The sequence below is a fragment of the Triturus cristatus genome, chromosome 8, assembly GCF_964204655.1.
Source record: "Triturus cristatus chromosome 8, aTriCri1.1, whole genome shotgun sequence".
NCBI classification, from domain to species: Eukaryota; Metazoa; Chordata; class Amphibia; order Caudata; family Salamandridae; genus Triturus; species Triturus cristatus.
The window spans coordinates 859,107,032-859,134,524 of NC_140591.1; the positions used below are offsets into that span (position 1 = coordinate 859,107,032).

The window sequence follows — 27,493 nt, forward strand, 5'->3', positions numbered from 1 at the left end:
GGATCGCGAGGCCGCCGATTGTGCTGAGACTGCCGTCTGGGTAGAGAGGTCTGGATTCGTATGGGATCGCGAGGCCGCCACTTGTGATACTGTCGTATGGGCAGAGAGGTCTGGATCCGTATGGGATCGCGAGGCCGCCGACTATAAGAGGTCTTGGTATGTATAGTAGGAATTCCCTGTCCTTAGGTGGTAGATATATGTGGTTGCACTATTGTAGATAGGCCCTAGGGAGAGGGTAACGTTCTGGTTGGGTTAGTGAGGCTCTGATGAGCGGGTTCTATCTGATCCGAAAACCCAAGCAGAACATTTGGCGTCACGAACCGTTTACGAAACCTGTGTGCGTTGTGGTTGTATCGTGTTTGCTTTCGGCGCGTGCGCGCTTTCGTTTGTATATTATTTCTATATAATTGTGAGTGTAGTTTTTTCTCTTTCTTCTTTCTCTTTTTCTCTTTTTCTTTCTTTTCCAAGATGTTTTCTAGAAAGTCGAAATCTACTTTTAAGTTGCCCGTTGATATTCCCGGTTGGGATTCAACGCCTTATGAAGCCTTAGCCCGTGAGTGGGCTGATTCTACTGGTTTGAGTGAGAATTGGAATTCTTTTTTGGAGCTGGCGGAGCCGGCTAATGGGATTACTTGTTTACAGAAAGCGCCGGTATCTAAGGGTGATGAGCTTCCCGTTTTGGGGCGCAGAGGTTGGATTGTTCTGTCTGCGTACAGGATCCTGCATGACAGGTTGTTGAAGTTACAGAATGTACATAAGGATGTGGAAGCGAACTTTGTTGAGATTCAGAATGCTCATACTTTGTTGCGGTGTCAAAATAAGTTGCTTGCTGACAAACTTGAGACGTACCAGACTATTGCCGAGAGGGCGGCTGTGCGAATTGCTCGTTATAAATACAGGAATCGGCGTGGTCGGGTTTCGACACGAAAGGTGCGTCTGGTCGTGGCGAAAGCCGGACTGGATTGGAATCCTGATGAATGGGATGGTAATATCTGGAACTCGAGTGATTCTCCTTCCTCGGGTGAGGAGTCTGCCAAGCGCGAGTCCTCTCGCTCCGGCCGTGATTGTAAGTCTGCTTCTTGCGCCTCTGATGGTGCACCCCATGATTGCGCTCGTCCTTCGAGTGGAGTCGATGCTTCTTACACTGATTGTTCCTCTATGTGTACTGGTCGAGCTCCTTGTGTTGCTCGTCCCGCGGTCTTGGTGCATCCAGTTTTTCGGCGGAAGTTGCAGCAGGCTCCCGGTGCTCCGAATGGTATTGCTTTAGACTCTTTGGAGGATTTTACTCAACAAGAAATTAGTGATATTTTACAGAGATTTCGGCAGCGAGCTGGTGAGTCCTTACTCACATGGATGGTGCGCCTTTATGAACTGGGCGCTGCTGGCATTATGTTGGATGCTGGCGATTGTTTGAAGTTTTGTTCCTTGAGTTCGGATTCTACTGTACAGGATCATTTTCGTAACTTTAATGTTGGTGGTCAAATTTCTTTGCTTCAATTGGCGACTGAGGGTTGTAATCAAAAATATCCTACTGAGTCTGACTGGCCTGTGAATGACAAACCGTGGTATACTTTGCGCGATGCTGCACAACGTCTCAAAGAGGAGGTGATGAAAACGGCAATTTTTCTGAATACTGCTGACAGGTTGCTTGATGGTTTGTTGACATCTTCTGTGCGGAATCGTATCATTCGTTCTTCCCCTGTTGCTTATAAGCAGGTCATGATGACTTTATTGATTAATCAGACTGGTAACATATTGTCTATGGTGCTGGAATCGGTACGCCAACTCGGTGAGTTGGGCGAGTGGTTTAAACCTGAACGGCAATCCCGGCCTGACACTCGTACTCCTGGTGACAATAAACTTACTAGACGTGATATGTTTTTTGGTCTTATGGCCGATGGTGTGCGGAAGGAGGACATTGACGGTGAGACTACTTCTCGTTTGTGGGAAATGTTTCGCAAACGTGGCTTGGATCGAAAGGAGGGTGCCCGGCGTGTTCGGACGACTGAGTGTGATCGTGGTTTTTCTGACGGTAGCGGTGATGACGACCGCCGTGGGCGCTCTGATCGTCGTGATGATCGACGTTATGTACGTGATTTGTCCCCCCGTCGTGAGAGAGACAGGGAGAGAGAGGGGGAAAGCGAGAGGGGGAGAGATGATTATGTTAACAGCAGACGTAGAGATGATAGGGATCAATCCCCTGAGTTGAGAAGGAGAGAGGATCGACACAGATTGGCCGATCGAAACCTGCAGTACAATGCAGAGGACAGGAATCCATTTCGTAATGGAGATGGATATGAACAGGAGGTATCGATACCTGGGAAACGTGAGAGTCTTTATCCTGATTTATCCTGGTACACAGAACGCAGTAAACATGACTAGGAAATAGGTCAAGCTCCAGTACACAGATGGGCTCACAGAGATAATAGACCCTATGTAGATATTGATATTTATTGGAGACATCGTAATATCCAAAGGGCCCGAGCATTGGTAGATACAGGAGCGGAGGCCACTCTTATTCATGGAAAATCAAAGAAGTTTAAAGGTCAGCCTTTTACAATTACCGGATTAGGTGGAAAGGAAACTCCCGCAGTTCAAACTTTACTTGAAATGAGAATAGGTAGAATTCCTAGAAAAGAATACTCTGTATTAGTGGTACCACTCTTAGAATTCATAATTGGAATTGATATTTTGAAAGGAGTGACTTTGCACTTAGATGATGGATGTTACCAATTTGGAACTAAACATTATGTATCGTCCAGGCCTGTACGGGTTGGTCGTTTAAGAATGCCCCCCATAAAAGTTCCCCAGGCGACAAAAGTGGTTCGTCAGAAGCAGTATCGTATTCCAGGTGGTCATGAAGAGATTAGTACCACTATTCAGGAGTTGGTGGATGCAGGAGTTATAACCCCAGTTACTTCTGCTTGGAATAATCCTGTTTGGCCGGTACGTAAGAGTGATAATTCTTGGCGCATGACTGTTGATTATCGAGAATTGAATAGACACACACCCCCTTTGACTGTTGCAGTACCGGATGTTATTACCCTAATTGAAAGAATCCAAAAACATCCAGGTACATGGAATACGTCCATTGATATTGCTAATGCTTTCTTTTCGATTCCGATTGCCCCTGAGTGTCAGGAACAATTCAGTTTTACGTGGAACGGGCGTCAGATGACGTTTAGAAGTCTTCCCCAGGGCTATGTGCATAGTCCTACGATATGTCACCGGCTGGTGGCAGAGCATTTGGCTGAGGTACCGGTTCATCCGCAAATTCAGATATGTCACTATATTGATGATATTTTGATCCAAGGCGAAACACAAGAGGAAGTTCAGACCCAATTGGACAGAGTCATTGAGTGCCTGCGTGAGAAAGGTTGGGAAATCAACCCGGATAAATTACAAGGTCCGTCCCAGGCTGTGAAATTTTTGGGTATTAATTGGCATGAGGGGCACCGAGAAGTGATCCCTCAGGTTAAACAGAAAATTCTTGATTTTGCAGTTCCGAGGAACAGGAAAGAAGCCCAAAGCTTCATTGGTTTGTTTGGTTTTTGGCGCCAGCATATTCCTCATTTGAGTCAAATATTGGCCCCTTTGTACCGTGTCACTCGTAAAAAGAATGCATTTGAATGGGATAAACCACAGCAAGATGCGTTCAGTCTGGCAAAAGAAGCAATTCAGCATGCTCTGGATTTATGGCCTGTATGTGATGGTGATGTGGATTTGAATGTGTCTGTACAAGGCCTTTATGCGAATTGGAGTTTGTGGCAGAAACAAGGCAAGAGTAGAGTACCGTTAGGTTTCTGGACCAAAAAGTTACCTGATGCTGGTGAGCGTTATACACCTTTTGAGAAACAGTTACTTGCATGTTATTGGGCTCTGGTGGATACCGAGCAATTGACTTTGGGACATGATCTAGTTTTGCGACCTGAAATTCCTATCATGCAGTGGGTTATGAGTTCGCCGAAAACTCACCGAATTGGACACGCTCAAGAGGCGAGTGTGATTAAATGGAAATGGTATATACAAGACAGGGCACGTGTGGGACAAAAAGGAGTTGCATCTTTGCATGAGCAGGTGGCACGGGCGCCATCGACTGAGACTGAGAGTGAATGTTCCGTACCTTTAGTACAGGAGTCTCCTGTTCAGTGGGGTAGACCTTTTGATGATTTGTCCGCAGAGGACAGAAACCATGTCTGGTTTACGGATGGTTCAGCAAGGTTCATAGGGACGAAACGGCATTGGAAGGCGGTCTCCTATAATCCGATCACACAAAAATTGCTGAGCACAACTGGTGAGGGTAAGAGCAGTCAATTTGCTGAACTCTATGCTGTTTATCAAGTTCTGAAACAAGAGTTACCTGGCACATGTCATATTTTCACCGATTCTTGGTCTACTGCCAATGGACTGGCAGTTTGGTTACCGACTTGGCATTCCCATAGTTGGAAAATCCATTCAAAAGAACTGTGGGGAAAATAATTATGGCAGGAGATTTGGGAAATGCTCCCACAGAGTACTGTTACAATCTTCCATGTGGATGCTCATACCCCGATAGACTCTCTTGACAAATTCTTTCATAATATTGCAGATGAGAAATCTAAAATTGCTGAGGTAGTGGTGGACAGGCAAGATTCTGATATTGCGGGATTGGCGAAATGGGCCCACCAGAAAGCAGGACACTTTGGAGAGAAAGCCACTAGCAGGTGGGCTGCTGATCGAGGAATTTATATTCCCCTAGATTTAATCAAAAATGTTATTCTACATTGTCCCATTTGTCAGCATATCAGGCAGCGCAAAGTGCCCCAAACTGTTAAAGGTCATTTACATTGCGGGAAATTGCCCGCTCAAATTTGGCAGATTGATTACATCGGTCCACTTCCTATGAGTAGGAATTGTCAATATGTTTGCACTATTGTTGATACATACAGTGGCCTGTTGGTGGCCCTTCCCTGTAAGCAAGCTACCCAATTGAATACTATTAAAACAGTGGAATGGATTATGATGTATTATGGTGTGCCATTCCAAATTCAATCTGATAATGCATCCCATTTTCGTGGAAGATTGGTACAGGAATTCTGTGTGGAAAACAATATTGAATGGGTGTTTCATATACCATATTATCCACAGGCCTCGGGTCTTGTGGAGAGGTTGAATGGCCTGCTGAAAGATCAGCTACGTAAATTAACAGATGCCAAGTATAAAAATTGGCGAGACTTTTTGCCTCAAGCGCTATTGATTTTGAATAACCGTCCTTTTCTAAATGCTGAATCCCCACTTATGCGTTTGTTTCCTCCGAATGTTGATGCTAAGCCCAATGAAATCAGAGAGACTGATGTACTGGGAAATTACTCCCGGAGCTTTGGCTCCATGTAGAGCGACCCCAGGGTCGGCAGGTTTAGACTTGCATGCCATGGATGACACCGTTATAAAAAGTAAGGATCGAGTCATCATTGAAACTGGTGTTGGTGTTCATATACCAACTGGGAATTTCGGATTAATCGCCCCTAGATCGGGGCTGGCTGTAAAAGGCGTTCAGGTGCTTGGAGGGATCATTGACAGTGATTATCAGGGAGAGATTAAGGTGCTCCTGCTGAATAGCAGTGAGGTTGACTTACTGATACATCAAACTGACCGAGTGGCTCAATTGCTAATAATGCCTGTTTTCAGTGGTGAGATCACAAAAGGCACTGCCCCAACGTTGCTAACTGTACGAGGCCAGAAAGGTTTTGGCTCCACAGATAATCCTGGGGCCAGAGTTTGGGTGCAGTCGCCTAAGAATCCCCCTGAACAAGCAGAAGTCATTGCAACCGGTCAAGACAACACCATTTTAGTTATGAGACCAGGGAAAGATAGCTGGGAAGCAGTCCCGGCTGACAAATGTTACTTACGAGAATGAATAATGCCTGTATCTGATTCTCTATCAGATCATTCTTTGGACTGTTGCTGCAGGATGTGTCGGCGTTGTACTCCTTTTGGGCTGGTACGACGAGAGAGGAGGGATCCCATCAACCCGGGCTGAGTTGAGAACCCGAGTGTCGCGTTCCTTCGCTGCGTGGGATTCGTCGTCGAACTTTTGGATTACATTAGCCAAACAAGTGACTAAAGCCCCTCATTTCTGCTTGACACCGATGAGATCGGTGTCTGACATTCTAGCGACTTGTTTAGTTGCTGTCCCTGCTTCATTGGAGACTTTGACTCATTTTTAATATATCAAATGCTCGCCCCAATGTTCTTCTGGGCGATTTTGCTGCCCATGAGTATTGCCCCTTGTGTACTGTACTGTCAGACCCGATACCCCCCATCCAGTCCCAAATAGTTACCTATAATATCACACAGGGTGATTTGTGTTTTTTCCTTACTTGTGATCCTAGTGCGATTTCTGAATGTATGCGTTTAAGATTGAAAGGTGCCACTTCATTCACCGCTCATGAACGAACGTTGTGCCTTCAAATGACACCGAAAACATGTACTTCTGTTCAGAATAACATGACTTGCAAGAGTTTGGTAGTTACCCCCAGTCATTATCGCACGATGTTACTACCTGCCGGATGGCTTTTCTCATGTGGTAATACTTCCTGGCCATATATCCCCGCAAATATTTCTGGAGGCCCTTGTGCCATTACTAGACTGAGCTTGTTGATGTTTTCATCACATCCGAATGCCAACTCTCGTGTGATTCGAGATACAGTGAGGTTACAGGAGGATTGTGACTCATCTTTGCATTTATATTCCAAGTCTGAATACCTTAGCCTGGCTATTTCAATTGTTGGTGTTCCTGCTTTGGCAGTTTATAATGCCAAATCTATTGGGAAAATGGCCTGCTGGATGGTAAAATCCATCAATCATACTTCTACAGTCCTGTCTGACATGCTATTAGACGCCCAGGGTGAACGTAGGGCTATCTTGCAAAATCGAGCGGCCATTGATTATCTTTTGCTTAAACATGGACACGATTGTTCTGATTTTGAGGGTCTTTGTTGTTTTAACTTGTCGGATCATACAAAATCCATTCAAGCTCACATTGATAAACTACATGACTTGACAGAAGAAGTTAGAAAACACATTGACCAGGGCTGGTTTGACTGGCTCTTTAATTGGTTACCTGATTTGCATATGTTACGTCAGATATTAGGAGGTATTCTGATTACTATCGGCATTTTGATTTCTATCTGTTGTTTTATTCAGTGTATTCCTTCCTTACTTCAATTCTGCACACCTGGTACTAGACATAGATCAGTTAGTCTTGTTTCATACTATTCTTCCACAGACATTAGTTCTGTTTAATGAATGTATAATAGACTGAAGTCAAGGGTGAAATGTTCTGCTCGATTTTCCCGGCCTTCTTGTGAGGAACAATGATGGAATGTGACTTCAGTCTCTTATCATTCAAGTCTAAGGGTTAGAGTAGTGAATGGAGCCTATTTACTAGGCACTTCGACATGATTCTGTGCTCTTCCCCATAGGTCAGGGCTTGCACACATAGCCTAGGGGATAGATTTGTTAGTATTAGGGATAACCTGTCCTCTAGTGAGGGTATTTCATGGAGCCGTGCTGAATTCAGGCCTGGTAGGCCTCAAACGGGAGAGACTCCATCTTTCTTTCTGCTCCGGCAGCTTGGGATGCTTCTAGGTCAAATGTAATGTTTTAGTTATGAGGTGTTATTCGCTTGGAGAGAACCGGTTCAGGCCGGCCCTTATCGAAGGATTGTATTTTTCTTCATGCCGAAGACACTACATCAGGCCGGCCGGCTGGGAACGTGTCCTTGGTACGGGGAGGTACAAGAATTTGGTGGGCGGCAGGTTACGGGCCGGAATTTTCCATGAGGAAACGCACCTCTATATTAGTGAAAGTCTGAGGCAGTTACATGTTCAGTCCGTAGGCGGCATCTAGCCGTTAGCAGTAAATCTACTACTTATTCCAGGGAAGACAGACGCCATCTTGAAGGCGGAGAAGAACCGAGAGACAGATACTCTCCTAGCAGAGTAGCCAGAGAGGAGAGAGTAGCCGATAAGGAAGAGGTCCCAGTGACTCGGAGAAGGGTGAAGAGAACAGCGCATAGTGGTGCAGATATGTATCCGTGACTGCGGAGGTGTGACTTCCAGGCGAGCCGAGGCACAGACGAGAAGGGAACCTAGATGACCACTGAGTGCAGGCTACACACTACTAAGGTGATGTCGACCCTTTCTTATTAGAGTGTACAACTTAATCTTTCACTTTGCTTTGCAGGTTATGTGTCATATTGTAATGTTATGTGATTGCGTATGTAATGAGTAATAAAGTACCCAGTTTGTAGTGAACCAACATGTGCTGCGTGTTCTTGTATGAGAGGGTAGCCTATTCTTCTAGTCAGCTGCGGCTACATGAACAGATGTTAACCCTGATCAGGTAAGTGGTAACTGAAGAAGGGAAAGAGGAGCCCCTCGAACCAGAGAACAGGCTATGCTTGAACTGGCAGTCCTTGTGTGATCTGATGAATAGTGAGACTGATTCCCTTTTTGTATGTTATGGTGATCATAGGATGAACTGTTGTATGAGACTGCCGTCGGGGTAGAGAGGTCTGGATTCGTATGGGATCGCGAGGCCGCCACTTGTGATACTGTCGTATGGGCAGAGAGGTCTGGATTCGTATGGGATCGCGAGGCCGCCGATTGTGCTGAGACTGCCGTCTGGGTAGAGAGGTCTGGATTCGTATGGGATCGCGAGGCCGCCACTTGTGATACTGTCGTATGGGCAGAGAGGTCTGGATTCGTATGGGATCGCGAGGCCGCCGATTGTGCTGATACTGCCGTCTGGGTAGAGAGGTCTGGATTCGTATGGGATCGCGAGGCCGCCACTTGTGATACTGTCGTATGGGCAGAGAGGTCTGGATTCGTATGGGATCGCGAGGCCGCCGATTGTGCTGAGACTGCCGTCTGGGTAGAGAGGTCTGGATTCGTATGGGATCGCGAGGCCGCCACTTGTGATACTGTCGTATGGGCAGAGAGGTCTGGATTCGTATGGGATCGCGAGGCCGCCGATTGTGCTGATACTGCCGTCTGGGTAGAGAGGTCTGGATTCGTATGGGATCGCGAGGCCGCCACTTGTGTTACTGTCGTATGGGCAGAGAGGTCTGGATTCGTATGGGATCGCGAGGCCACCGATTGTGCTGATACTGCCGTCTGGGTAGAGAGGTCTGGATTCGTATGGGATCGCGAGGCCGCCACTTGTGATACTGTCGTATGGGCAGAGAGGTCTGGATTCGTATGGGATCGCGAGGCCGCCGATTGTGCTGGTACTGCCGTCTGGGTAGAGAGGTCTGGATTCGTATGGGATCGCGAGGCCGCCACTTGTGATACTGTCGTATGGGCAGAGAGGTCTGGATCCGTATGGGATCGCGAGGCCGCCGACTATAAGAGGTCTTGGTATGTATAGTAGGAATTCCCTGTCCTTAGGTGGTAGATATATGTGGTTGCACTATTGTAGATAGGCCCTAGGGAGAGGGTAACGTTCTGGTTGGGTTAGTGAGGCTCTGATGAGCGGGTTCTATCTGATCCGAAAACCCAAGCAGAACAGATGGCTAGGAAGCAAGGGTGGCTCCCGATAGTCTAGGTAGGTCAGGAGAGGGCTGAATAGACCTGGGCTGCGATGGGGGAAGAGGGAGGAGATTTCCTTGCACCTCAAAGGGCCTGGTCTGCCTCTGACAATGCCGTCTCCACCCACTGCCAGGAAATCACACCAGAGAAGGCAGAACTGGTTTTGGCTGGGCACAGACACCCTCTGCCTAGAGGATCAAATGATTTTTAGATACAAATACTGGGGCCCAGACCCCTGAACTTTGGAACTCTTTTGGATCAAGAAGACTGCCAAGAAAAAGAGCTGGAGAAGCTGTGAGGAGGGACTACCACTTTGCTGTGTGCTTTGCTGTGTTTGTCAAGTACCTGTTCCAGAACTTGGTATTCCGCAGGAGCAGATGAATGTTCCTCAGTCCCCTACTCCGCTACCACGAACTAAGTTCACAACTAGCAAAGAGGGGGAAAGGGGAATTGGGATGAAAAAGAGAGACTGCCAAAGACTGCCACTGCTTCTCTTCTGTAGGACAGGGACTCTTGCTTGACTCAGATTGTCTCCTGTAAAAAAGAAGATTATGTAACAACAATCCTTTCCTACACTTCCCACTCCATCCCTGAAACCATCATAAATACCTGTCCCTATTTTTTGGCTTGCCACTCTCTTGTAAGGTCTGTATTTTGGGCAGGAATTCAATGGGTTCCTATTTGTGCTGATCTCTCTATAGAATTCTGTGAAAAGAAATACTATGTAACTCTCTGAATGAATAGAATTATAGAATAATTTCTTATTACTCTACTCTGTTACCTGCAACTGCCTCTTTAGAAGTTTTTATGCTTAACTCTCTTCTTCTTTGGTTTTGTTTGCAGGAATGAAAATATGCTGTCCTTAAAAGGATTGTTGGTAAGTATACTTATATATATATATTCACTGAAAAAACCATAGGTTTCACACATGTTATAGTTAGCGGAAATTTTACTGATAAAAAACCAATGAAATTCCCCCGTTATAGTTAGTGCAGGCAACTATAACTCACGCGACCGCAATCCTCTGCTGATGCTAATACTGTATTTAGACACTTATTTGCCCATGTCTTCTTCCATACATTTTTAGCTATACATATATTACAAATATTTTTTTTTCATAAAGACACATATGTCATCAGCAGAAGATTGCGGTCGCGTGAGTTATAGTTGCCTGCACTAACTATAACGGGGGAATTTCATTGGTTTTTTATCAGTAAAATTTCCGCTAACTATAACATGTGTGAAACCTATGGTTTTTTCAGTGAATTTGCAAGGTTTTTTAAATGCTAATTCCTAACTATAACGTGTGTGAAACCTATGGTTTTTTCAGTGAATTTGTACGGTTTTTTAAATGCTAAGTTACTTTACGCCATTCGTGGCGTGCGCGCCCACTTAACGCAGTTCGTTCCGTGCGCGTACGGTGCGCTTCGCGCACCGTGCGCGCACAGTGAGCACGCGGTGCGCTTCGCGCACCGCGCGCCAACTTTACGCAGTTAGTGCCGTGCACGCACGGTGGGCACGCGGTGCGCTACGCGCACCGCGTGCCCACGTTACGCTAGATGGGCCATGCACGCATGATGCGCTTCGCGCACCGTGCGCACATGGAGGACATATGATGCACTTCGTTTTGAAAGGTAATATTTTAATTTTTCGTATATGTTGTAAGCCATGCACAAATGGTGCCCTTCGGGCACCATTTGCACACGGGGTGGAGAGAGTGTTGATAATTTTTGTTTTTATTACTTTTTATTTTTAATATTTTAGTTTATCTCCAGCTCTAATAAGCCATTCACCATTGGTGCCCTTCGGGCACCATTTGCACACGGGGTAGGGAGAATGTGGATAGTTTTTTTTTTTTTTACCGTACGCGTACGGTAAGCGTAATCGGCGAAATTGGCGAAAAAATAAATATTCCGTTTTTGGCCTTGGGGGATCTTTGGAGAATCCCTCAACATGGCTATGTGTGTGGGAGCTGTCTAAACAGCCCCTTTACATGTTTTTGTGCTTTATATTTTAAACATGACTCTCAGTGCGAGAGAGAAAATGGCGGCCGCCGCTTCCTGGTTTCGGCCGATTCGAATGTTTACTAAGATCTAAGAGCCAATCAGAATCGCGCTCGCGCACGCCACCGTACGCGTACGGTAAGCGTACCGTAAGCGCACCGTAAGCTGGCTCAGATATATATATTGATTTAAAGGCTATTTTCTCAGAATCTACTGAACAGATTTACACCAAACCTACAAAAGGCACTTCCTTGACCTGAGGACTACCTCTCTGCCAAATTTCTAGTAATTCTGTTCAGCCGTTCGGGCTGTAGCCCTGTCTAAAGGTCCTATGGAAAAATGCATGGGAAAAACGCGTTTTGGGACCCCCCTTTTATCTCAGCCCCCGCTTGACGAATCCCCCCGAGACTTTCAGGGTAGGAGCGGAGCATAGCGCCCCACCTATTTTGAAAAATTCGCGAGGATTCGTCGACCGGCGCCAAAGTTATTCAAAATAGAATGTTGCGGATTTCCTATGGAAACGTGGTCCTAACTATAACTACCTACTGGCGACCGCCAGTAGGTAATATATATCTATATAACCATATCTACTGCTGGTTTCTCTCTCCCTCTGTATCCTTGTAAATCGCTGTCAGTCTTTTCCTTATTTGAATACTCTGGCTCAAACTAAATGGGCTGCTTTGTCTTCAATTAACCTTCACTTCTATTGTCCCACAAATGTCTCTAAATTGGTGTGTACTCGAACACTCAGTGAAAAAATGATGGCTCTTCTGAATTCTTCACTTGGCATAACAATTAAGTGGACATTGAGCCAAACTTCTAATAATGGTTTTCCATGCTCTTCTCTTACTACAAAGGCTCTTCTTTGACCCAAATACGATTAGTTCCTTCCGTGGAAGATTCCACGACAAGACTGACCTGTCACAGTGTACCTACTGTGACCACTCTTGACTCGAACTCCGTAGGTTACTCTGGAATCTGAATTCTGTGTGATACACAGAAGGACTTTTTCGGTCGGTTGAAAAACAGTTGCGAATCCGATACGCGACCGTTTCTCTCAGAAAACTCAGTTGAAGTGCGGAGAGCTCAGCGCGAGAGCGCGCGGACACAGCTTAGGAGGATTTGCTACCAAAACACTAGAGTGGCAACCCGAAGAATCTTGACTGGCGTTGCCAGCGGCCATTTTGGATTCCCGCCGAAGGGAATTAAAGAAATTACTAAACAAACTGGTCATTACACGCAAAGATATTACCCTGCGAGATTTAAATCGATTGCTCCTATGCACAACTTTAACTAATTGGCCAGACTTGAGGGTGCCACGGGAATTGCCTTGTCCAGTCCTGACAGTGTTGGCCTACAGTGGCTGCTTCTGTCTTGGGCAGTGAAAGAACTGGACTGAACTTTCCGCAATCTACTTTTGTGAGTTTCTCCAAGGGTTTGAGGTAGAGCCTCCCCCCTGTTCAAGAAGTCTCAGGAACAGCAAAGACTTCAAGCTCTTCTGCCCTCAGCACTGGGGACTGTGCATTTTGTGCTGCGACAGAAGAAAAGCAACTCGACGACATCTACGACGCCGCTGCCTACTCAGTGTCCTGAAGGCACCGCAGAGTGCACTGCCGCAAAGCCGCACCGCAACCCTGGTCTCACCGACGATGCCTGCTGACGACGCCGCCACCCAGCTGCTGCTCGCACTGCGTCCTGTGGGCACCGTACTCCACACCACCTCGCTTCACGCCGAAGCCTGGGCACCACAGAGAGCACCGCCGCAACGCCGCACCGCGACCCTGGTCTCACCGAGACGCCTGCTGACGCCGCCACCAAGCCGTTGCTCGCACCGCAACCTGTGGGCACCGCATTCCGCACCACCTCGCTTCACGACGACGCCTTGGCCTCCCCAACGCCGCTGCTCCACGCCAAAATCGACAGCGCTGCTTGCACCGTGGTTCAAGGGCCCTGCTCATAAAGTTACATGACGCCCCGCCCTCATCCTGTACCGCAGCCTTGGCTTACCGACGCCGGCACCATTGACTCCCATTCATCAGCCAACGACAGCGCTTCAGCAATGACGACGCCGCTGCTTGCAGCGTGACCTGCCAGCACTGTGAGGAGCACCGCCTTCACCTTGCACCGCGACCCTGGTCTCACTGACAACACCATCTGACGCCGCCACCGAGCCGCTGCTCGCACCGCGACCTGGGGGCGCCGCACCGCTGCACTTCACACCGCAGCACCCGACGCCTGCCGACGCCAGCGCTCCTGATCCAAAAAGAAAGGATCTCGACCTGCAACGCGAGTGACTTCAAGGGCCTCGGCGCCCTGCATCTCTAACAGGTACTGTTTGCGGGTCTTCCCGACACCGTAGCTGGTTCGCGACACCGCGACCAGCATGAACTGTTTGGATTTGTTTGCTCACAATGCCGTGATAGCCCCGTACGGAGCTATCGACATCAAGGAACTGTTTTTAAAGTGTATTTTGATAACTGTAAATTTTTAAGTACTGTATTGTGGATTCTTCTTGTTTTTGGTCTTGTATATAAAAATATTGGCTATTTTTCTAAACTGGTGTGGTGTCCTTTTGTAGTGCTTACACTGTATTACTGTCAGTTATGTGCAAATGCTTTACACACTGCCTCTAAGATAAGCCTGACTGCTCGTGCCAAGCTACCAAGGGGGTGAGCAGGGGTTATTTTAGGAGTGTAACTCCCTTATCCTGACTAGGAAGAAGGGTCCCTACTTGGACAAAGGTGCAAGCCCTTGCCAACTAGAGACCCCGATTTCTAACAATAGTCGAGTCTGCAGGTGACGAGTGCTTGCGTGACAGTTCGCCTGGTGTTGGGTGGGAGCCATCTGAAGAACTTCCTGAGCATTCAGATGGTGAGGAAGCAAGTGGAGGACACGGTGCTGACCTGCATCTACATGGATAGCTGGCTATAGAGGATGATGCAGGGGTTGCCAGCGTGTTCGGTGGGTTTAGGGGGTAGGGCCTAAATCGGGTGCCCACCATTAGTTGTCCCACAGGGTTTCCTTGCCTTTCCAGAAGATGCAAACTTCTGTCTTGTCTGTGCTGAGCTTGAGACAGTTGTTGCTCATCCAGACAGCCACATACTTCATGCATCTTTCAAACCTGTCTTTGATGGCCATTGGGTCATTTGTCAGGGACAAGATGAGTTGGGTTTTGTTGGCATAGGAGATGATGTTGAATCCGTGGCTCCTGATGAAGTTGGCCTGGGGTGTCATGTATACATTTAAGTGGGTTCGGCTGAGGGATGAGCCTTGAGGCACCCCGCAGGTGATGTTCTTAGGGATGGAGAAGTAGGGAGGGATGATGATCTCTGCATCCTTTCTGTGAGGTAGGAAGTAATCCACTTGATGGCTGCTCCTTGGAATCCGATCTGGTGGAGTCAGTTGATCGGTGTGTGGTGGGATACAGTGTCAAAGTCTGCTGAGCGGTAGAGGAGGATGAGGGCTGCTGTTTCTCTGTGGTCTAGCAGCATTCTGATATCATCTGTGGCTGTGATTAGAGCTGTCTCAGTGCTATGGTTTACTCTAAAGCCGGCTTGGGAGGGGTCCAGAAGGTTGTGGTTCTCCAGATGTCTGGATAGCTGGATGTTGATAGCTTTCTCGATGACCTTGGCTGGGAAGGGGAGCAGGGTGATTGGTCAGTAGTTCTTGAGTTCTCCTTGGCCCGCAGATGATTTCTACAGCAACTGCTTCACGTCAGTATGTTTCCATTTCTGGGGAAGTGGGCCATGGTGATGGAGGAGTTGAGGACCTTGGTGAGTTCTTTGCAGATGGGTTGATTGCAGAGTTTGAAAGTGTGGTGGGACATGTGTCTGCTGGAGCTCCAGAGTGGATGGATCTCATGATGGACCCCATTTCCTTCTCAGTGATGGTGTTCCACAAGGTGAGCTGGTGTGGGTTAGAGGTGCCAAGTCTTGGTAAATGGTGTTGATTTTGTTGTGGAAAAAGTCCACAAGGGTGTGGCAGAGGACGTGTGAGGGTATGATGGTGTTTTCAGTTGCAGATGGGTTGGTGAACTCCTTGACTATGTTGAACAGTTCCTTGCTGGTGTTGGAGCTGTCACTGATGCGGGTGGCTAGGGAGGTCTTCTTGGTGTTTTTTCAGGAGGTGGTGGGAACGGTTGAGTGTGTGTTTGAATCGTTTTTGGTCCTAGAGGATCTTACTGGCGCACCATCTTCTTTCCTTCTGTCTTCAGGTGTGTTTCTGGGTTTTCAATTCTGCTGTGAACCAGTTGGGGTGATGTGTTTGTTTCTTGGGGTTGTTGGGTTTCCTAAGTGCAACTTCATCATCGCTTGTCGTGATCCAGTTCGCAAAGATTTTTGTCGCTTGTTCTGTGTCTGCGGTGGTGGTAAGTAGGCAGGTAGGCGGGAGTTGAGGGCGTTGGTTGAGCTTTGCAATGATACCTTTGACCTTTGCTTTACAATGCCTCCATGTTATTACCTTTCCAAAGAGTATCTTTTTCTGGTGTGAAATTTAAAGCGATTTAGCATTTTGGTTTTTAAAACTCTTTTTGAATAAGGAAAAAGTCTAAACAGTGTTCTCAATATCACAACCTTTATTATCATACATAACTGTTATTATGTGTCAATTTGTGTATTTAAGTGAAGAACCATATTATAAGGTTAAGTAGAAGCCCAAACACTGCTTTCAATAGATTGTCTCCCTTTATGTTGAGAAATGTTGAATGACTTACACTATTTTGAAATGAAAAAAGGACAAACACACACAATGACAGTGTTTCTATGTCAGAGCTCTTTTTGTCTCAGATGTTAGCAGTTTTAGTATATGTGATACTGTGAATTGTAGGGAACAAGCCTAAGCAGTGCCAAACAGTGTGTTCAATAGTGCCATCTTTTAAATATTATGTTAAGAAACAAGAGGGGTTGGGCCAATTTATTGTCACAAGGCTAGGCTACTGGATAGTTAGAAATAACAAAGAAAACACCAGTACTGACATTACTTCCAGACTAAAAAATATTTGAATAAGTGGTCACAAAACGTAATCAGCATGATCATGTTTTATTTTTCCCTGACAGTTGAAAACATTTGTTTTAATCTTTTTAAGATACTGCCATAAACATTCAAGCATCATAGACAAATAACATTGGCAAGTAATGGACTATTTAGGCCCAATATTACTAAGCTCGCAACGAAAGGTTCATTAAAATGATACTTGGGGGCAATAAAATGAGTATATTTTTACAGGGCCACTGAAATTATGCAGCAGGGGAGGGTCAAATTATGTGGCAGGGCAACAAAAAGTATGCAGCATAATGCAGCACATTTTGTGATAGTATTAGTTCATTATTTTGTCATTTTAGCACTTGTCTCCTTATTGGTTCCTCCTCATTAGGACCAGTTTAACTCCCAAATATAGCAATAAGTAACAGAAAGGTGATCAGTCAACCTTTGCAAAGCACCTTCCACCGTGCGTCAACATGTGTCACTGCATTTTTAATACCTTTTGAACCATTTGAGCTAGAAACTTTTTTTTGTTAAAATCTGCAGATTATGTGCCAGATGATGGATTATGTGGCAGATGCAGCAAATATATCATAATGCGAAAATCGCTGCAGCCGCGCAATCACATAATTCTAGTGGCCTTGTTTTTAATATATGATATTCATGCAAACCATGCCAATTAGACATATACATAATTTCCTTAAAAGAGAAATAGGCAAAGTATTAATGTTTTATATTACTACATACGGGTGCAAAGGTATCTTCATAATGAAAAAAATGCACATGCTTGTCTGAAGGAGGAGCGATACAATTTAAAATATGGGAATCTCTTACCGTCTTCAATTTAAGGTTTCCTACGTTTCTATAAGGCAATTCAAGGGGTTTTATTATTCAATAGGAATTTTGAAAACATAATGTCGAATTACTCAAAGACAAAATTTAGAGACTCAAAAAGTACCATTTAAAATGTAAAATGAATATGAGAAACGGTCATCATTTTGATGTCATATAATCTACTCCACAGTGAGAGTGAAGGAGAGGCCCCAATTTGGTAAGAGGGCATGCAGGTTAAATTTTAGGGAAAATATATTTAGTAGTTTTCCTAAGAGTAGGTGAAAACCAAATACCTAACTATTTAATCTTGGTTGGGCTCCACATAAAGTTAGAGTAATTTAACATATATCAAAGGTGAAACATCTGACATTGGTGGCAGGCAAATCCGCAGCTATGCCCTGCCATTAGGTGAGCGGCTCCACCACCTCCTCCCCACTACTTACCGAAGCTTTGTTCCTTTCTCGCTTCCGGGTGTGTGTGAAGCCTGGCATGACGCTGCGGTTCTGCTGACTCCGATCGGGCAGTCTGATTTCCAAAAGGAATGTGGCGGCTCCTAGATTCCCTCGGAGATGCCAAGACTGTTGTCAGGAGTCGCCAGGCATAGAGCTTGATGGGCAATCCCGTTTATTGCTGCCATTTGTTCCCCTTTTTAGGTCTCGCCCAGCAAAAGCAGCGCATGCGTTGCTCTTGCTGTTGCGAATACCTTTTGGAATCGATTCTGCGAAAGTCTTGCGTGCACGCGTCTACATGGACAAACACGGCTGCTCTAGCCATTTGTCCATAGCAGACAGCATGCGCATGTCCGTCGGACTCGCCATCTTGCGAAGCTTTCGTTGTCATAACAACGAAAATGCCGCTTCGCGTGTGCTTTGCTTTTATTTTTGCTGTCAGTTCCCCCAGGGCACAAGCAGGCATCCACTTCTGTCTTTTTGCTGCGATCAGCTGTCCTGACAGAAGTGGATGCCTGCTTGTGCCCCGGGGGAACTGACAGCAAAAACATGCAGGCTTGTTACAGAATGAAGGGGGGGGTGCTGAAGTAAACGGTACTTGCACAATGACCCTCAGACTCGGGAGGAATTACAGTAACCTCCCCTGGGTTCAGAGGGTCTTGCCATCCGAACCCTCAGTTTCAGGTGCGGGAGGCAGACGGACACAAATTGATATTTCTTAATTCACCCCAATATTGTCGGTGGTGGTGGGCGACTTGGGGTAACAAATACTTATCTCTTCCCTGGGGACGCGCTCAGACAAGCGGCCCGCGCTCACTGAAGGTGCATAATTCAACAGTAGCTCCGGTGTGATATCCCTTGGGACTGTAGGGCTGCCCCCAGAACCCCCACTTCGGGCCAGCCGTGCTTTCTGCACCAGTTACTCGCGGTCCACCATCTTCAGGCTGCGGGGAGGGGGCTGTTGCTGCGGCGCGAGCGGTTCAGGTGGGGGCACAGGACAGGGCGCTGGCTGCCTGCTTCAACGCCTTCTCGTTGCTGCTGGTGTTCGGACAGCCCAGGCGCTCGCGTCTGACAGGGGAGACGAGACGCTCGCGCTGCGTCAACCGAAGCTCCTCGTGCCCTGACACTTCCCTCTGCCGCATCTCACGCCAGTTGCAAGAGACTACCCGTTAGGGTTGCGTTCCACCGAGAAGATAACAGGCAGGAAGGTGCGGCAGCGCCTGGCAGTTCTACGCGTGCTATCTGACAGAACAGCCCCTTTCCGAACCAACCCTGCCTCTGCGCTAGCCACAGCTCTCGGCTTCGCCCCTTCGGTGACGCAAAGGTCCTTAAAAGGGAATCTTGCTCTACGAGCTTTAGGAATGGATGGGGTGGAGATGTTGTTGCGGACAATGACTTCTGGGATACTGAGTTCCACCGATTCGTAGTTCTTGTGTCCAGTAAGGAAACGCTATGATAAACAAGCATTGAAAATGCAACAGGTCTCGCCTTTGGTTAAGTTAAAGCCATTTGCTTTGCTAATGGTATTGTATAGCAAAGCAAATGGCTTTAACTTAATAAAAGGCGAGACCTATTGCATTTTTAATGCTTGTTTTTCTCTCTTTCTTCTCTCTCCCTTTTGGAGGCGTTTCGGAGGGAGTTTTTGACCTCGCTTATTACTGCTTACTGCGTACTGCTTGCTCTTTTACAGGTAAAGAGGCAAGAAGCTTTATATGGATTTTATTTTTTCACCTGCCTTGATAAGACAGCTGGATTGAGTTGGAGGGTCAGATGGATTGAGGGCATTGGCTGGCGAGTTCCCCTTCGGACTTTGAGGCCACTCTGAGGCCACAACTATAGAGGACAAGTGGTAAGCACCTTGATGGTGAATTATTTTTTATTTTTGGTCATTGAGGATTCCAGGGCAGTATTGAGGGCAACCAGGTTTCATGCCAAGGGTAGCCATCTGAGGGTGCTATAAAATGCAGGGCACTCTGGTAGTGGGTCACTGGGTTGTTCCCTCCTTCTCAAAACCCATTGAAGTTGACCCTAAGCTTTTAAAAAAAGAACCTTTCCATCTATTATAATGGGAAAACACCTCAAGTTCTCGAACATTTTGATGAACTCAGATACCGCCGCCGGTCTTAAAACCAAATCACGAACCGCTCAAATGAAGACTGCATCAGCTGCAGCAAGAGTGGAGCGTAGCCTAAAATCACATCATGGCTCGACAGTTGCAGCTAGCCCCCTAAGTTCAGAAGAAGATCTGGTGGACTAGGGGCTGGCCGCTGGGAATACCTCGTCAGCCTTCCAGCTCATCTCGCAAGACCCTGCACAAGATGAACTATCCAATTTGTCCGATCCTGGTAGGACGGCAGGGGAAGAAAAAGAGTTGGCATTAAATGTAGCCCTCACAAGGGAAGGAGAAAGAAAATTTAGTCTTTCGTCTGCGCCTCAATGTCAAGATTTTATGGCCTTAAGCCAAGAGAAGGGGAAAGAATATTCACTTTTTTCTAAAACAAAAGCGATAACAACTATGCCTCTGGGACCTTCCATAAATGAGCAATATGATCAATCCTCAACTTCTAGCTCTACTGCTTCTCCGGTAGAACATGCTGCTCTCTTAGATGTAAATACTGCTCATTCAGCCCACTCTAAACAGAATATCCTTACGGACTTGCAGGTGTCGTCCCCATCTCCTACAATAGATCCAAGAAAGCTGGTTACCCCGCCATCGCAGGATGCTACGGCAAGGATGCTTGATGCTGAAAAAGCCTTCAACCTTGTTAATTGGGAAACCCTTTTTTTGCTTTTGAGATGGTCGGATTTCCCAGCGTAATTCTAAATGTTATATAATGTATACCAGGGTGCACAGGCTCGGATTTTTTAAAATTCCAGTATAGTCGGAACTATAGATATAAATCGGAGAACTCGTCAGGGCTGTCCCTTGTCGCCTGTACTTTTTACTTATTTTAAAAAGACATTAGCAGCCAAGATAAGGGCTAACCGAGGAATTAAAACCCCAGTTGAAAGTATGTCTCAGCTCAAGTTATTTGCGAACAATATAATCTTATATTTTAGGCCCGATGAATTATCTAAATGCAATCCTCGATGGGTTTAAGCAGTTCCAAGCTATCGGAGGCAACAAAATTAATCATAATAAAACTGAAACTCTGTTGTTTAATATCTCAGCAATAAACCTCCCAGCTAATCTTCAACACTTGGTCGACGACGACCAATCCGATTAGATATTTATGAATTTATGTAACTAATTTTTATGCTGAATTATTTAGGCTGAATTATGAGGTTATGTTGAAAAAATCGGAGATCTACTGGATAGATGGTCTTTTCTCCCTCTTACACTTATGGGCCAGGTAGCTATCATCAAAATGTCAATCCTGCCTTCATTACTTTTTTTATTGGTCAATGTCCCAATAAAAATTAAGTCAGATTATTTTAAAGAGCTGGATGCTCTTTTTAGACAATTTGTTTGGAAAAAAATGGCACCCAGAGTTGAATACCCAGTTCTACAATTGGGAATAAATCAGGGCGGCCTGGCTTTGGCCAGATACGCTCATATTATGTTGCCTCTCTCCTCGACTTCATGGTTCGTATACTGGATTAGAGCCCATTGTTAGATGATTTTTTTTTTTAACAACAGTTTTTATTATGTCAATCTTCAAATAAAATGCAGAGCTCTGTAACCCATAGACAAGCTGCCACATGATACAAAAGAAGTATTGCATTGATTTTTGGTATATGCATCATACATAACTAAAGTAACAAAGAAACAAACCCCCATGCGCTGTCTTCGCACCACACAATTAACTGCTTGCATGCTTATGACGAGCCCAGCTCATCATGAGGCACAGTGGAGCTGTGCTCATGACGAGCTGAGCTCGTCATAACGGTCGCGGCACTCCCACGCGCAATTGATTCCCCGCCTGTGCAGGAGAATCAATCAGTGGGCGGAGTCGTGACGAGCCCAGCTCATCATGAGCACAGCTCCACTGTGCCTCATGATGAGCTGGGCTCGTCACGAGCACAGCGCTGCCGCCGCCGCCCCCTGCCACGCCGCGGGGGAATTACCCCTGCGGCGAAGCGGTTAATAACATATATTCGCCCGCACATAAATGACATAGTCCGCCGGACCCTATAGGTCCCATACCACAATTCCTACCTAATTAACCCTCAACCGCCACATCCCCCAAGGCTGGGGGCTCTAGGTCCAAGCCTCTGTAGGTCACCCCCCTCTTCCAAATCTTAAAATGCTTCAGCGGGCACCCTCGAGCTTTAAAAATAGGAACCTCCAAACCAATATTGAAATCCAGACAATTTTTCCATGCCTAGAGCAATGGCGGGGTCCCAGCCTTCCACTTACGGGAAATGTTTCGTTCAGCCGGCGTAAATCCCAGTAGCATCAGATGGCGCTTATAAATATTTCCCCCACCCCCTCCATTATATGTAACAGCACCAGTTTTGGGGAACAGGGGAGCTCCCCCCAAGACCTCAGCAAGACAAGCCAAACCCCCCCCGCCAGATCCTTTCGAGCACCGCACACTGCCAAATCGTGTGGAACAGGGTACCATTCGCATGGCCGCATCGCAAGCATTGTGGGGTCGCTATCAAGCCCACCTTCCACAGACTGATGCGAGTATAATATACCCGGTGTAGGTAATTAAATTGGATCAGCCAAAGGCAAATGGCTAGTGCCGCTCCTCGAGGGGAGGCAAGTGCTTCCGTCCAGTCCTCTCCATCCAGGGGACCAAGGTCTTCCTCCCACATTTTCCTGAGTTTATCTAATGTAGCGTGTCAGTTTTGTCACCAGGGATTGGTATATCTTGGAGATTTTATGGTCCTGCAGGTCACCCATAAACAGTTTAGCTTCAACAGGACTGAACTCGGGAAGTGACTCCAAATCTGCAACGCTGGGAAGGATGGCATGCGTAAACTGCAAGTATTTGTAAAATTGTGTTTTCGGCATCTGAAATTCATGCTGGAGATCTTGGAAAGATTTTAGAACCGTGCCGGACATTACGTCCCCAAAGGTAGAGATCCTAATATTATCCCAGTCTGGGAAACCCCCCAAGCGAGCAAGTTGTGGCAATCTACCATTGGACCAAAGGGGAGTCTCTCTTGTGAGCCTGCCCCACCACCCCATCCCTCGCAGGGCCTGCCTCCACACCTGGAAAACCACCCTTGTGGGGGATGGCAGTGTCCTGCGTATGGGAGCAGAGTTCAAGACCGTGTGTAAGGAATAGGATCCCATATGGCTCCGCTCCACCACATAAGCGGGGTCAGATCGATCCCCATACCACCATTCGTTCAATATCAGGAGTTGCGAGGCCACATAGTAGGAGTGGACATCCGAAGCGGCCAGCCCACCACAGTACGTGGACTGAAAACACGTCCATAGCACTACTCTAGGTGCCATTCCTGCCCAAAGAAACTGTCCCTGGACTGAGTTAACCTGGCGAAACCAAGAGGAATTAATGGGGAAGGGATAATTCTGTAGCTGGTAGAGCAGACGCGGCAATGAGACCATTTTAAAGATAGCCGACCGACCTGGAAGAGAAAGGGGCATATGAGACCAGGTCCTCAACTTGTCACGCCCCAGATGAAGCAGACAGAAAACCCCCCCGATACTTCATACCTACCGCGGTAACCTGCCCCACAGAGGCCCAGGTACCCAATTCCTCCTGACGCCCCAGTGTCCACAGAACGGATTTACTCGCGTTCATAAATAGACCAGACGTTTCCCCGAAGATTTCGATAATATGCAGCAAACTGGGGCCCGTCCTATTGACATCGGTCAAGAAGAGGAGGACATCGTCTGCGTAGAGCGCGATATGATCCTAAAGTCCCTGTGCTCATTCGAAGCCCGCTACTTGTGTATCGATCCTCGCCCAAGCCGCCAAGGGCTCCATCGCAAGGGTGAAAACAAATGGCGACAGCGGGCATCCCTGACGGGTACCCCACCCAATAGGGAAAGTGAAGGAGGCAGCTCCTGCAACCCGGACCAACGCCGTGATATGTGTATAAAGTAGTTTTAAATAGGCCAAAAAGCGTGGGTCCATATTCAAATTGTCCAAAAGCGCAAATAAATAAGTCCAACTAAGGGAATCAAAAGCCCTATCTATATCTGCCAACAGGAGTGTCTATAGCAATATGTGCCTGCTGAATATTGTGCCGTGTTGCCCGTTGAGGCATAAAACCCGCCTGGTCTGGGTGGACCAGCGAGGTGATATGGAAGCAAAGGCATGTGGCCAAGGCCTTGGCCAAAATCTTGGCCTCAATATTTAGCAGTGAAATGGCGCGATATGATGAGTCTTGGTCCGGAGGCTTTTGGAACACGACCACCTCGGCGTGTCTCCAGTCCCGCTGAAGGCACCCGCGTTCCCGCGCCTCCTACACTGCTCGAAGGAGATGCGGTCCCAGTTTTGAGAAATATCTCTCAAAGAACTCACAGGGGAATCTGTTGGCCCCGGGGCCTTCCCAGAGTGATGATTTTTTCTATTGATAGAATGGTAAAGGAAGCAGGATCTCAGCTTCCGGTCTTCTGAAAAACTGCTAAACTTCCACAAAAACTAGGTATAAGACATTGCAAGATCTACGTCCTAGACTCCAGTCTTAATATTCTACCAATGCTTTGAAGGCTGGATATGAATATTTGAAGTTAAAGGAATGCAAAGTCTTTGGTTTGCATATTCAGTCCAGTCATTTAAGGTTTTGGAATGCAAGAGGTTTCAGAGAGTTGGGCTATTTCTTGCTGGGAGGGAGGTGTCTCACCTGGCATGAAATTGTAGCTAGATATGGGGACCACAGTAAGCCTTTTTTTTTGGGGGGGGGGGTTATACAAATGGTCCATCTCTTGAAGAAATATTGTCTTCCCACCCGCCCCGGTCAATCACCACTAGCGGCAGCTCTTTTTAAAGCCAGATTGAGTGGGGTGGGCAATTGGTATAGTTTTCTGCAGAGTCAAGGGGGAAACCATCTAATAAAGGATTTCTTGGCCAAACTTTTTTTGACAACACAGAGCTTTTCCAAGGTTGAGTGGCAGAGGAATTTGCAACTTGGGAGTAAACCCTTAAGGGCTGCAAATTTTAAGCGTATATCTTTTCTCTCACGCTCGATGGCATATTACACCCCTAAAGCCCTCCACACAATGTACCCCGAATTGGAAGATAAATGCTTTCGATGCTAGCAGGAAGATGGCGGAGACGGACTTCATACTTTTTTCACTTGTCCACTGTTGGCTCAATTCTGGGGAAAAATATTTGGTGTTCTTAGCAGAGGCTTACATTGCCAAGTCGACCCGGAGCTTGCAGTGGCTCTTTTAGGCCTGACAAAACAGAAGTTAACTTCTTCAAATACGAAAGCTAAGGAAGCCATTATTTTGATCACCTCTTTGGTCACCTGATCCTTGATTCTGCAGAACTGGAGGACACATATTTAAACTGGCACAAGAAAATGATCCACACAAGTAAATTTGAAGAGGCCTATGCAAAAAGGGTCGGTGCTACTAATGGTATATGAGGGTCTGGAAATATATGGTACAACTCGAGGATGAAACTGTTCTTTAGATATTTAAAATGCTTTAAACCCTTCCATGTGGATGGCCCATGGCCGTCCGTCACGGTGGGCGTGTGCGTCGGACGGCCAGGGGCCGTCCAATTTGCGCTCTCGTGGAATTCGCCCGCATTGCGGGGGAATTCCACACGCGTTGAAGGGGTTAAAGCTTAATCTGAATGTACCGATGTCTTACTGCACTTTATTTAAATCTTTCCAAATCTTATCTAAATCCACTCTTATTGAACCAGACTTTATCTCGGGTTAAATGGACTGCTGTCATATTGCACCTTGTTCCCTTTTCGTACGAAGATGATTGATCCTTTTGTCATTGTTTTTTTTTCTCTCTCTCTTTCTTTTTTTTTTTTATTGCACCCCCTTTTTTCTTCTTTATCAAAGGAATATTATAACTCATCATGTACTTATAGTAATATAATGAGCTTTTGTCTCAATTGATTCTACTCAATAAAAAAAATTATAATAAAAAAAGGTGAAATTTCTGTCTTTTGTTGAACTTAAAGCCTGAAATTAGTGAATAAAATTGGACCTCATCAGAGAAAGATTTAAATGAGGTAGAGGGATTGGACAAATGTAATAGGAAATCATCAGCATATAGTTTAATCTATAAACCATCACATGGCAAACCAGTAAATAAAGAGTTACATCTTAAATGTTCAAGGAAAGATTCTAAACATAGCCTAAACGATAAAGAGGAAAGATTAGCTAGTGTTCAGATCCACGAGTCAAATTAAAATAAGAAGAGAAACAATTGTTTTCAAAGACACACGCTCTAAGGAAGAAATGTAACAATTTACCAAATAAAATGAATTGAAGAGTTTTGAATATATATTGCCAATTGTTGGAAGCTAGTAAAATCATTTTGGAGTAAGCACCTGCAGACAAGTTTACAGCATCTTTTTTAAGCTCTGTGTGATTGTGGAGCCTGTGTTCCAAGTACCACTTTAGGACAGTGGCTGCTTTTCCCTCTGGATTGCAGAGAGGTTGGCCTGAATGGTGGGCCATAATTTTCTGTAACGTTTTGTGCCATGTTGACTTTTGTTTGTGTAGCCGTGGATGATAGTGTGTGCTAGACACCATTTTATTTCATATTACAATGGGTTTCTGAGGTACTAACTCTAAAATATTTATATATTCTGCGGTTTGACAAGTATTTTCACATATGCTGGCCCTTTTGCATCACTATATTCTGCACCCACTTGGTATGATCCTTTAAGTCGGCCGCCATTTTTGGATAGTGGTATGATGTATTTTACTCTTGACTGGAAATGTGTTTCTTCGACATCAATGACTTTCTGTTTTATTTATCGACCAGCAGTAGCATGTTCCCTTGTACTCACCATGTGATGCTAATCCGCTGGCTGTGGTATATTGTTTGTACATCTCTTTGAATTTACATCGTGCATGTAGGTATTGGATTTTACACAAGAGAACCATGCATGGGCAGATCAAGACTCCTTGTTGTCGGAACCTCTATCTGGTATAACATCCCAACCCTCCTCTTCTGGTTCAAAACCAAAGAGATCCAAAAATGATCCTCCTTCTCCCAGTGCCTCATTTTAAAATTCTATTCTTGACAAGATTCTTGATGAAATTAAAGCATTGCAATCTTTTATGATAACTACAAAGGCAAGGTTACAACAGATTGACGACAGATGGATTACTATAGAGAAGAGGTTAGTGGATATGGAACAACATGTCAGCGACAACCAAGATATTTCTTAAAAATGTGAGGATGGAACAGGAAATACAAATAATTCAAAAGCATATGGAGGATTTGGACAAAAGAAACATATCTAACTGCATTTGATAATCTGCAAAAAGCCTACGCAATCCCCATGCATGGGTTCTTCAGATACTTTCAGTTGAGGAACTTCTCACAACATCTTCCAATTAAAGAAATAAATCTTACACGCAACAAATCTTTTGAATGTTTTGTTAAGGCATCTTGGGAAGGGTGTATCCGTATATTTACTGGTTTCTGGTTAACATTAAGATACGGAATTTTGATTATTTGGCAACTTAGTGGTCTATGAATGTGGGTTTATGCATTTCACAGGATGATATCAAAACTAGCATTGAGCTAGGA

At 45.9% G+C, this 27,493-nt stretch overlaps 1 protein-coding gene across 2 annotated transcripts in view; it reads right to left on the reverse strand.

The window, feature by feature from the left end:
- LOC146805178 (late histone H2A.1-like) overlaps window positions 1-19,148 on the reverse strand; it is a 71,723-nt gene extending 52,575 nt beyond the window's left edge. The window contains exons 1-2 of one of the 2 annotated variants that reach the window (XM_085622373.1): window positions 17,833-19,148; window positions 17,390-17,417 (exon numbers count right to left, since the gene is read on the reverse strand). The gene's annotated coding sequence lies outside the window, so the exon portion shown is untranslated. The remainder of the gene's footprint in view (window positions 1-17,389; window positions 17,418-17,832) is intronic. The other variant, XM_085622372.1, reaches the window with a different exon arrangement.
- Between the last annotated feature and the right edge of the window lie 8,345 nt (window positions 19,149-27,493).